The 11329-nt window shown below is 37.6% G+C and overlaps 1 protein-coding gene across 1 annotated transcript in view; it reads left to right on the forward strand.

Annotated features, from left to right (window-relative positions):
* Positions 1 to 11329, forward strand: part of LOC110835466 (uncharacterized) — a 224769-nt gene that overhangs the window by 87096 nt on the left and 126344 nt on the right. The gene's annotated exons all lie outside the window — the stretch shown is intronic.

An 11329-nucleotide genomic window follows, 5' to 3' on the forward strand; every position in this document is an offset into this window, starting at 1 on the left:
CGTCAACCAAAGGGGCAGTTTTACAGAATTTCTGTTGGCTGAGACCAGAACAGGTACTGATAGTGAATACCGTAAATGTAGTCTTGAATATTTTCAAAATAAATAAACAAGAACGCCAAAGTAACTTATAATGTGAATATAGATGCCTTAAATAAAGCACAAAAAATAATTTTTGTACAAATGGCTTCGAATGACTCACCATGAACTACAACGAGGATTTCTTTGAATGCATTTCATGGCGTTCTTTCTAAGAAACAGGCGTGCTAATTCCAGCTACTGCATTTGTTCGACAGCCATGAAACCATCACGCAGCCGACATTTGCACCAAATATGGTGTTACGCCTAATGAGGTGTTTCATTCATTTATCTGCTTGACCGTGATCGTATTGTCGAATGACGTTTAGAATTTCACACAGTCAGTTCATTTGCTGTAAATTATAATTCCATTTTAATTCAAAGTGAATCTTAACATGAAATAACATATGTATAAATAATCTATTTTCACAACTAAATTGTGAATAAAATACAAACCGTACCTCGTACTGCACGGCGTATGTTAACACATTAAGCAATATGGAATTTATTTATGTCTTTATATTTAACAGTTTTGTGACGAGAGAGTATGGCGGCTGTAAATTTAAAGACTCGAATTCGAAATGTCAGTTGACCGAACTTATGACCTGCTTACTGAATTTCTCGGACTCTCCGGACTTATAAGGATCGTCATTCCTCAATCCTTTTTCATTCTAATTTATCACTGGACTTAATTGATCGGTGTAATTGGGGCGGCAAATTCTGATGGCATTTGTTACTTAATGCGCGTGAAAAATCATTGCGAACAACGAAGTTGTTTATTTGCTGCGAAACATTTATCGTACACACTCACAGGAGATTTGAGATAATTTTAGCATATTTTATGTAACCTTATAATTATGTTTGTTTTTTATTTCTTGTATTTTTATTATTCATGTGAAAGTTGAATAACGTAAGTGGTAATATTTGGTTATGAAATAATTATATATAATAATGCATGATCAGTTACAATACATACGTCAGAGATAACAGTTCTTACAGTTAAAGACGTACGACAGTTGATGCACAATTAGCAACGTGTAGACTGTTTTTGGAAGGGGATGTGAAATTGTTTTTATATCACAAGTATAAATCTGTATAGTCATTTTAACCTTCTATGCATTACAAATGGCTCAAAGTGAAACAAATGTGTGGAGTGTTTCAACTTGATTATGGGTCTGTCTGTTAGACCAAATATAATAAATACAAATATGAAGTAAATTATATTTTTCTAATGATAGTTTGATTCTTACTCTTCGGTTTCAGCATTTATGTAACAGTATAATTTCACGTTATTCCTCCACAGAAGTGCCGGAATGGTACCTTAAATTATGCCTCATTGTGCCAATATATCGATGTTTGGACATGTTTTTCTCTAGATAGGAGTTTCGACAGATCAATTTATTGGTATATTTAGGTATTTTAGTGCGTCGAACTCTCCCTCGCGTCTTCATGGCGAGGTGTTACACACAGGGGTAGCAGCTTCATGGTACAATGCAAAAGACGTAACTGTATGGGGTCGCGTACCTGTTCAACTCCACGTATCAAGAACGTGAAGCACTTCTTGTGTCCTCAGAAATGCCTGAAGGCAAGCACGTAAACGTGCAAAATGAAATATGTTGTCTGCAACAGAATTAATAATTCATAGCTACAAACTCCAAGAAAACCCATGACTGAGTCAGGAGGGGGCATTATAAAATATTCTCGTTGAATTTTATGTAATCTACTCACGAAACTGGCCAAAAGTACTTTAAATTAAACTAGTGTTGGGTCCATTGTTGATAAATATTTGCCTGATATATTTTCTACTTAGACTGGTATGAATTAAATAAACAGCTCATCGTTATAATCTTTCAAGTCGCCGAGTTTGTAAATATTTAAAAATACACAAATGTTAATAAGTCTGTTATTGTATGTAATTTTATCAAGAACGGTTCACCGTATTGATACATTATACAAAACATAGATTTTACGGCCAAAATCTGTTGTGTGAAACATATTCCGATATGCCAAATGTTTAACGGCGTGCGTGGCTGTTAGATTTGTAAATAAATATCAAGGACATTGAGAAATATGAAACGGCAAAGAATGAACTCTTTTGTAAAATATGTGCATTGTGCTGGAGTACATCTACTTTATAAATGGAGCTGTGGTTGAGTGTCGCAAAACAGTCGACTGCCGCGGGGCACCGTGCTCTGGTTTCGTTGCGAGAGCTACGTAACATCATCTCATGCGCCGACGTGAGGATGAGCGAGTGAACCCACTCCTGCGACCTCGCACCACGCCTGCCCTACTTGCAGGGGCCCTCACTGCGTCTTGGCGTTCACTTTCACTATCCCATCACATCTCAAGACGATTCGCAGAAGCTGCGCAAGACGATGGGAGGGGGGGGGAGAGAGAGATAGATCCGAATTGTCTATAAATTGTCACTTCAGCAGCATCGGACTTTGTCGGTTAGAAGTCCGCTTCTGGGTGGCGAATGTAGACTCCTGGTTCTGACATCCCCAGATGTTTTTAAGTTCTCCCAAGTTCTCCCCAGTTCTTACGGATGAATGTTAGGACAATGGATTGATTGTAGGTTTTGGGGTTATGCAACCGATCAACCGCAGGGGTTATATAGTATCGACTTGTATGGGATATTTTCGTTCGTTGAACACGAAAGTAAAAAGGGGGAATAGGCCAATGTCTGCTTTGAGATAATATCCCGGTATTCATGTGGAAGGATTTAGAACCCTCAATAAAAAGCCCCAGCCATAATAGTTTGTTTCACAGTCGGGGTTCAAACCGGGCGCCTGCTGAATAGAAACCAGAAGTTGATTGTTTAACCAAGTTACCAGAATAGGCAGAACTGAGCTGCCCAGTATCCTCACAGTCTACCTGTTTGGTCTCGTTTATCGTTGTGTAACTTAAAACACGTGATAGAGAATAGAAAAATACCAAAATAAGAGAAATTTGGACACAGGAGCCTAAATGTAAGTCCAGAGTTCAATGCTGACGTCCATTGATCTGTCTTAGCTGACGTAGCTATTGGCTTTACCATGATTGATGTTGGTGCCTTGGTTATTCAAGGGCATTGTATCAAATGTTCAAGTTATTTGCCACCGATGAAGTTTAGAGCGATTGTGAACAGTGAAAGGAGTAAACCTGATTCACCCAAAGACAAGGTCTAACGGCGTGCTTTTATGAAGACAGTGATAAATATTTCGGCTCCATAAAAGTCGATAAATAACTTGACAGATGACTGGCTATCAGGTGTTCGGGAAGGACAATTTTAAGTTCATTGCAGCGGTAAAAACTGGAAACAGTCCTGCTCTGCGTTAGTGCACTAGGAGGGACTGAGGAAAATAGAGATTACCCTGGGTTTTGACTGATGATATTACGGACAAGATTTTAACCTTGTTTCGTCCGGATATGTAGATCATGTACGTCAGCACTGACTAAACCATCTGACCATAATTTGAGTAATATCGGGACATGCTTCTGAGGGGACTGCAAAAGTCCATGACAGTCGTCAGTTGTAATCGCCTGTTTCTTTACAGGATATAGGGCCTAAACTAGTCTTGTCCAATATTTGCAATACCACATATGTCACTGTACGTTATTTAATGGCCATTTATCAAGTGCAAGATTTTTGTTGGACGAATAAAATGTGAGACTGTTAATGCATAAAGAGGTTATGGAAACTAAAACCATCAAAATATTAAAGAAGACTTGAGATAAAAGGACGATGAATGGTCTGAAGAAGACAGACACTAGATAAAGCTCATCCTTTAGCAGCAGAACTTGCAAATTTGTCAGTTTTCGTTTCTTTAATTTTTTTTTAATTAAACAATAGATTAACTTCATGAAACTTCGTATGAACGTCATGCCACTATAGGCCATTCTCCTTATTTCTCATGTTTTCTGGTGTCAGTAATGCCAACGTGGCGACTAGGCGAAGTTCTGAATTGGAAGTCACGTTAGCTGTATTTTATTTCCTAATAATAGATCTATTTGTCATGACATATTTTAATAGTGAAAAACAACAGCATATTTGCTGTTTGAAATATTCATTTACATTTCGGTTTTATGAGACATGTAATTAACTCTTGGAATTAAAAATGTAATATTTCATTCGATAGTGAATCAGAAAATATCTATCAAACTTGTTTGTATGTTAAGAATAATAAACTAGGCTGAATAAAAATTTTCTTGGATATTATCCATCGTCTAGTAAATATAAAACGCAAAACGACGTTTCGGAGATGGGACTCTATCTCCGTCTTCAGGTTCCTACACAGTTGGGCCCACTAGATAGACTTAATCCCTATCTCCGAAACATCGTTTTACGTTTTATATTTACTAGACGATAGATAATATCCAAGACAATTTTTATTCAATTGTCTCTTCACCATCGTCAAGAAGTTTTAGATTTAATAATCTAGGCTACTTGGTGAATCATAGAAATTGTTATATTTTCCTTGGTATTGTCGTAAACTGGAACATTACGTCTTATGAAAGCAATGAAGATATCTGACGCAGTGACACCGAAAAGGCGAAACTGAAAACCTGTTCGTGGGAAGGTTAAATAAAGAATCCTGTCGGTTTAGTGTGGCACCAGGGTGTACCTTCCACTGATCCACTTTCACTATTTTGTAAAAATCTGAGCTTCATTGAATTTTCACAAGGTCACAGAATTCGTATTTCGGAGATGCGTGGTTCAGAAAAAAAATGAACAAATACACGAAAAATCAGTAATAATATTATGTCGATATAATTCTTATGTGTTGTCGTCTTCCGCGTTATGACGCCGTGTGGTTTTTGTAAGTGGTTTTACCGATGTAATCGTACGAACGTATCGCCTATCTTCAGGGTATACATCTGCCCTGAATCCACAGGAACGTATCGCCTCCATATTCAGGATATAAATGTGTCCTCTAGGTACGTCCCTATGAAACGTTATCCACTTACTGCAGGACATGGCGTTACAAGCCAGAAGAACACGATGGATATTTTTAGATCTGAATGCAATTCTTGTTTAGTAGTTTGCCAGTCTCATTCAGTTCGCTTTCCACTGTTCGGTTTGTTACCTTGCATTTCCAGGTTTTGAAAGCGTGATCACTACATAGTAGGCCGGCCAAGCGCCCACGTAATTTACCTGCCTGGAGTTCCATTCACTTGCCAGTGGTAGCTGTGCCTCTGTCTTCCTGGCGTAGTTGCCTTAAGCGACACTTCAAAGTACTAGCCGGCTTTCCTTCGTGTAAAAAGAAATAGGAGCGTTTGTCTCTTGTTCCTGCCGTCCCTCGTAGTAATGTTGAATTAAGTTATTCTGAGCACATTTTTGCCGAAACGGGAATTAATTATTTTAACTTTTTATGCTTCTTCAAAAATAAATTTCAAGAAACCTGGTGCAGGAAAAGATAAGAACTAAAGCTGACAGTTTCCCATTTAAGTCTTTATTTTCTTTTCACTTTCCCATTACAGTTTATTACAGGCAATCTAGCATTCGTTTTAACTGTACAATCAGTGGATCTGAAAATTTATTAGATAAAATCAGTTTTTCGTTTAATCCATGTTCATTTTAAAACAAGATTTTTCTTTACCAGAAGTCCCCTAGTTAGCCTACGTGACGTCTCCTAAAGAAGCCGCGATCAAGGTCAGGAAAGTGTATCTTATAAAGTATTAAAGGCATAATTTTATAAATCCGCTCTGTAACCAGACACAATGGCATTAAATCCTATGTGCACATAAAAGTAAATAACCATTTATTCTTAATACTGACTGTAGGTATTAGATTTAAGCCCCGGTTGTATTTTCGCCCGCAAGAAACTCTTTGGTTCTCCTTGATTAGGAAGTCCCATACCAAATTAGGTAATGGCTGCGCCGAGTACCAAAATTCTGACGAGAACTTGGGCCCTGGTCGTCCTTCCATGGCCGATCACATTATTGACTAAACTCACACAGCTGTTAATTGCCAATATAATTGCAGTAATGTCCTGACAATTATTTTCGAATGAGCACACCCAATAATAATTGAGTTGCATGAATCTCGCAACGGAGACATCTGCAACTGGGTCGGTTCTATCTCTGGCCCTGAGCCATCAAAGACGGATTTTATAGACGTCGCAGACTGATGGGTATATACACGTATACACAGACCTTGTGGAGACCTCCCTCCCTCCCACACACACGGATAACGAAGACTGTATAAAATACAATAAATTATAAATGTGTTTATATAGGATTACCTCCTCTAGGGAAAGTAATTTATCGGTGAATATATTTTTTCTCGGACGGGGCGTTTCTTTACACACACGAAGTAGTTTTAATGGCATTGAAGATGGGCTATCAGGATAAAACTTGAATATTCAAATACGACAGGAATATTTTGAAAGCCCCCTTCTGCGATTAAAGTTCCATGTTTCTAGTCTAACAGTATAATGTGAAACAGTGTCTAGCATTTTAATTGCAATCAATCCTTGGTATGAAATATAAAGCCAAATTCAAGATACAAGTTAAGAGAAGAGATTCTTTTAAATTAAGTACACGCGCATAATCAGAGATGGAAGGTTTCTCTAGATATAAACAGGAAAAACTGGAATGTCGGCTCCATTCAACCTTCTTGTCCATTCTTTAGTCAGTGACTCTTTAAAGCACAACTTTAAACTAGGTGACTCACCTGCCACAGTAAATAACTCTGCATTTTGCCTAGAGCGTATTTTTGGGACTTCACATGATTCTAGTAATTAAAATAAACCATTTCCCTGAACAGGATTAACAATTTCATTTTTGTAATCGAGACGCATTGTGTTTTATTTGAGAATAAACTGAATGTTAAAATATTATTGATTGAATTCGGTTAAAAAGGACAACGCACCTTACTCAGCGGGCTTGTCTAGCAGTAACACTCTAGATTTAAATACAGGAGGCACCGGAGGCACCGGTTCGAATCTCGTCTTGGCTACCGATTATCCTAACCATTTTATGACATTTTAAAACAGACTACGACCACGTTATTTGAAATCAACTTCCATCACAATCGTCTTCTATTTGATTCTAAATTATATAACCTGTACAGTTGAAACGGCATTGCTAAACAGCACGCACCAGTTAATCGAGTACTGTCAGGCAACATAAATCAAAGTTGAGACTGCACTTACGTAATTCCAAAATGTTCGTACGTCCTGCTCGCCTACAGAACCCCGTCCTAAACTGCATGTCGCTTAAACTTTGTAAATTACTTTACAGATTTAACTAAAATAGGAACATTTTTATTTGAAAAAGAAATTTGTCTGCGTTGGAATGTCTCTTCAACGTATAATGGTAGGAAACGTTTAGGCAATAAATTATATTGTATTGAGTGTATGAAAGAGGCCTTTCTCATTGCGCATAGTTGGAGCTATGTTGAGAGATTTACGACCTACGGAGGATCTGGATAAATCCTCTCACCCAGTAAAAGTCCTTGTCATCATTTTGCGGAAACCACTTCTGATTTATTACAATTTTCTGATTCTACTTCGCAGGTGATGAAATTATCAGATGTAATACATATCAGCCCCAATTCTTAAACCTTCTGTGTTTATTTCTGTCACATTTAAGTTATATGCAATTTCGGATGCTGTAAATTCAGCCGCAAAAACGAAAATGAAGTGAAAATAGTTCAAATAATATAATAAACTAATATTACGTAGGATGTGATGAGCGAGTCATGTAGCATGGATGGGGAGATAACAAATGTATATTTTAATTACAACACTTGAAGTAAAATAGACTTATATTCATTAAATTAAATGAAAGCCCTTCTGTATACACGGAAAAATATTATACGTCATTGAGAATAGTTAAACGGCGTTAGTAGGTACTCTATGTCGTTCTAAACTACAATCAACTAACATTAATAATATAAGTACGTTAAGTTTTAATAAAGGTGTTGAACAGTTTGTCGAATTGATTTATTGGTATGTGACATGGTGTTTCAGTTTTCTGCTCCCTGTGTTTTAAATTAAATATAAATTGGGTGAAATTTTCAAAACTTTATCCAAATGCCTTATGCTCAATGTTGATTACAGTAGAGTGTTTCAAACTTTTAATTTCCCCCATGTTTGGAAACAAATAAATTATTACAACTTCCAAATTATATTCCGATCAACAGACTGACATGCTAGCACTTAGTTTTATTTTCCGTGACATTTAATGGACTTGAATTATCTTAAAATGAAATTAAAAGTTTGACTGGCTTGCTCTTAAGGTAAATATATTCCCATTAAATCGTACAGTGCATTATTTTCAGAATCTTCTCTTAAAATTCATTATTTAATTGTTGACATCAAATTGTTTATTGTCCACGTTTATTGATTTTAACTTGTCGCAGGTAGAATATGTAAATATTCAAAGAATATGAATTATAATTTAGCGTTGTAAGTATGATGCTTGACAGAAACTGAACATCGTGAAAGAGAATTTGTTAGCTGTGTTTTCTTGAGAAATCTGATTGACTGATGATAAATATTGTAGGTTCTAGGCAAATTCCTTCATTCACAATTTCTTCTACGATAGTGGGAAGTGTTAACTTACCTTCCGACACCCAAATTAATTTGTAAACTATTTGTTATACTTTATTGTAATCAAATTAAACGTTAAATTTCGTGCGATATTAAACATTAATTAAAAATTACGTCACTTGTTTCGTAAAGCAGGCTTACTTGCTGTGGAACGATAAAATACAACCACAACCCAGAGCTTCTGGGAATTGTCTGGTAGAAATTGCTTCATAGAACACGTTTTGCTCGTTAGGTTTCGACGAGTTTTACAGAGAGCAGCACAGAATACATCAGAGGTTCATCTACAGTTCACACCTGGCCCGACAGAGAGAGCAAGAGGCTTCTCTGATCCTCAGAAGTGAGCTCATTCTCAACTTCCATCTACACCCTGAGGTCCAGCCAGAGACCAAATTTGCATAGCAATGTTCCATAATCTAGTTTCCAAGTCACTCCCAAGGTATTATAACCAAATACAGTAATTTTCTCGTTTACACGGTAGAAACGTTCCTGAAAAGTAAAACGCCGCGTAAAGGAACAAGTTCGGCATTGTACGCATTGCGTAACAATTCCTGGGCGTTTGATTTGTTACTGTGTCTTGATTTTCAATTCGTGAATGCTTTCACAAAGTAAAATAGATGGGTAGGACGAGTAATAGCAGTCCATAAGAACTTCGATCACTATCGATTATCGTTCAAACGGTTCTATAAGAATCTTTGTGACATTATCATATCAGTTTTAGTTCACGGTCAATTCAGCGTAATAATAATTGATGGTAAAGTCTTACGATGATAATTAACCGGGAAAAAACAGTTGTAATGCTGAAATAAGCTTTGAGTTTTATGCATATTCGTTACTTTTAAGGTCTGATATAATTTTCAATAAAATGTTTGTCTTGGTTTGTATTATGCACGGCTAGTGACACGTGAAATATTATAATTGCCTTGAAGTTGCTGGAACACGTCTTTGTTATAAATTCTCTGTAAGTGAACTGTTAGACTATCGTTCTATAAGCTCTCATGCACATGGGGATTAATATGAGGTTGGCTGGTTCACATATTGACTCCATTTAACACATGTGTATATGGCTTCACAAAACTAAATTTAAAACGGGCTAAGTCAATTGTCATGTTTTGTTTTATTTTCCTTCATTTTCATGTTGTTTGGAATTGTAGACTGTACGCTGTGTAGGACGTTTTGATACATCCTATGATACTTGGGGTCACAGACATCTGAATTACAGGACACTTTGTGTGGTAAGACCAGGTTCATAGCGTGTAGCAAAAACCTTCCATTAGGTTCGCTACTGAACAGAACTGTGGGATTATGTCCCACATTGCTAAATCAAAGCTTATTATTTCAGTAGCAGAACACCTTTCACTCTCTCTTAAAATTAAATTTTCGCACAGCGTCATCAGATGCGGCATGCCCTCTGGCCTTCTAATTGTGTTCTTCATTTGTTCTAATTTCTTTAAAGTTTAGAAGTCTTTTTCACATCGCACAATGGAGTAGAGTATAAAATGCTTTAAGCCACATCATCTCCTTTTACGTGATTGAATCGATGGATTTTGTCTAGCTGTCTAGCGAAAATTGGACCAGCGATGAAAATTGACCCTATGACGTAGCTTCGTAAATTATGTTGAGTCAACGAGAACAGTTGATAGCAATTTAAAAATTTCATGGTCAGACTTACCTGCACGTAAAGAAATATTACTCGCTGTTTCTGTGAGCCCACATTCGTCGTATCTTACCATTTCTGACGTAATGCTTTCCCCCCCTTTCTTTTAAAGCCAATTGCAACGCTGGAAGACTAACTTCAACTGCATAATAAAGATATTTAGCGTTGTACGAGGCGCGTCCACAAAGTAAGTTTCCCACTCGTCCCACAGCTAGCAAACCTTATATTGCGCGAAGCGACTGTGCGTACGTGATAGAGCAATGACGTAGCATGGCGCATGCACTAACGGTACTTCCCGCGTTCTCACAGTAGCATCGTTGCAGCTGTTGAAGATGGAGGTTCTTATTCCAGCTCCCGCCGACTGTGAAGTGCGGTCAGTGATAACGCTAGGCCGCACACGGCTCGACGGACAGCAAGTCTCCTGCAGGAGTTCAGCTGTGAGGTGTTTAATCATTCACTCTACAGCCCGGACCTCGCTCCCAGTGATTTCCATCTTTTCCTACACCTCAAGAAATTCCTGTCCGGTCAGCGTCAGCGTTTTGAGAATGACAGAGAGGCGGAGATGGTTGTCACACAGTGGTTCCAATCCCAGGCGGCAGACTTCTACGACACAGGTATTCAAAAGTTTGTCCCACGGTATGACAAATGTCTCAATTCCGGTGGCGAATATGTTGAAAAATAGCTGGACACTTGTATCTGTTGCAATAAATATTTCCATAAAATTGTGTTTTGTTTCTGTAAACGGCCCCAGGGAAACTTACTTTGTGGACGAGCCTCGTAGCTAGTTGCTTTTAAATGTTGCACATTCTGACACTGATAAATGTTAGAACTCATGATCGCCCCCACATATACTATACTACATTTCTTCAATGAGGTGACCCTACATCACGAATAGAAGTATTCTTAGAAGAGTGGTGTACTCAACATTCAACGGCAAAATTACAGATTTTCTGTTAAACACCGAGATATTTTGATACTCTGTCCATTTGTACCAACTTTGAATGTGCACGCATATGAGAAGGGGGACAGTTTTGTAAGGCTACAGCGTAAGTACTCGGCGTCT

This window comes from Zootermopsis nevadensis, unplaced genomic scaffold, assembly GCF_977971745.1.
Source record: "Zootermopsis nevadensis isolate Lab colony 2312 unplaced genomic scaffold, Znev_1.0 Znev_ptg000024l, whole genome shotgun sequence".
Taxonomy (NCBI): Eukaryota; Metazoa; Arthropoda; class Insecta; order Blattodea; family Termopsidae; genus Zootermopsis; species Zootermopsis nevadensis.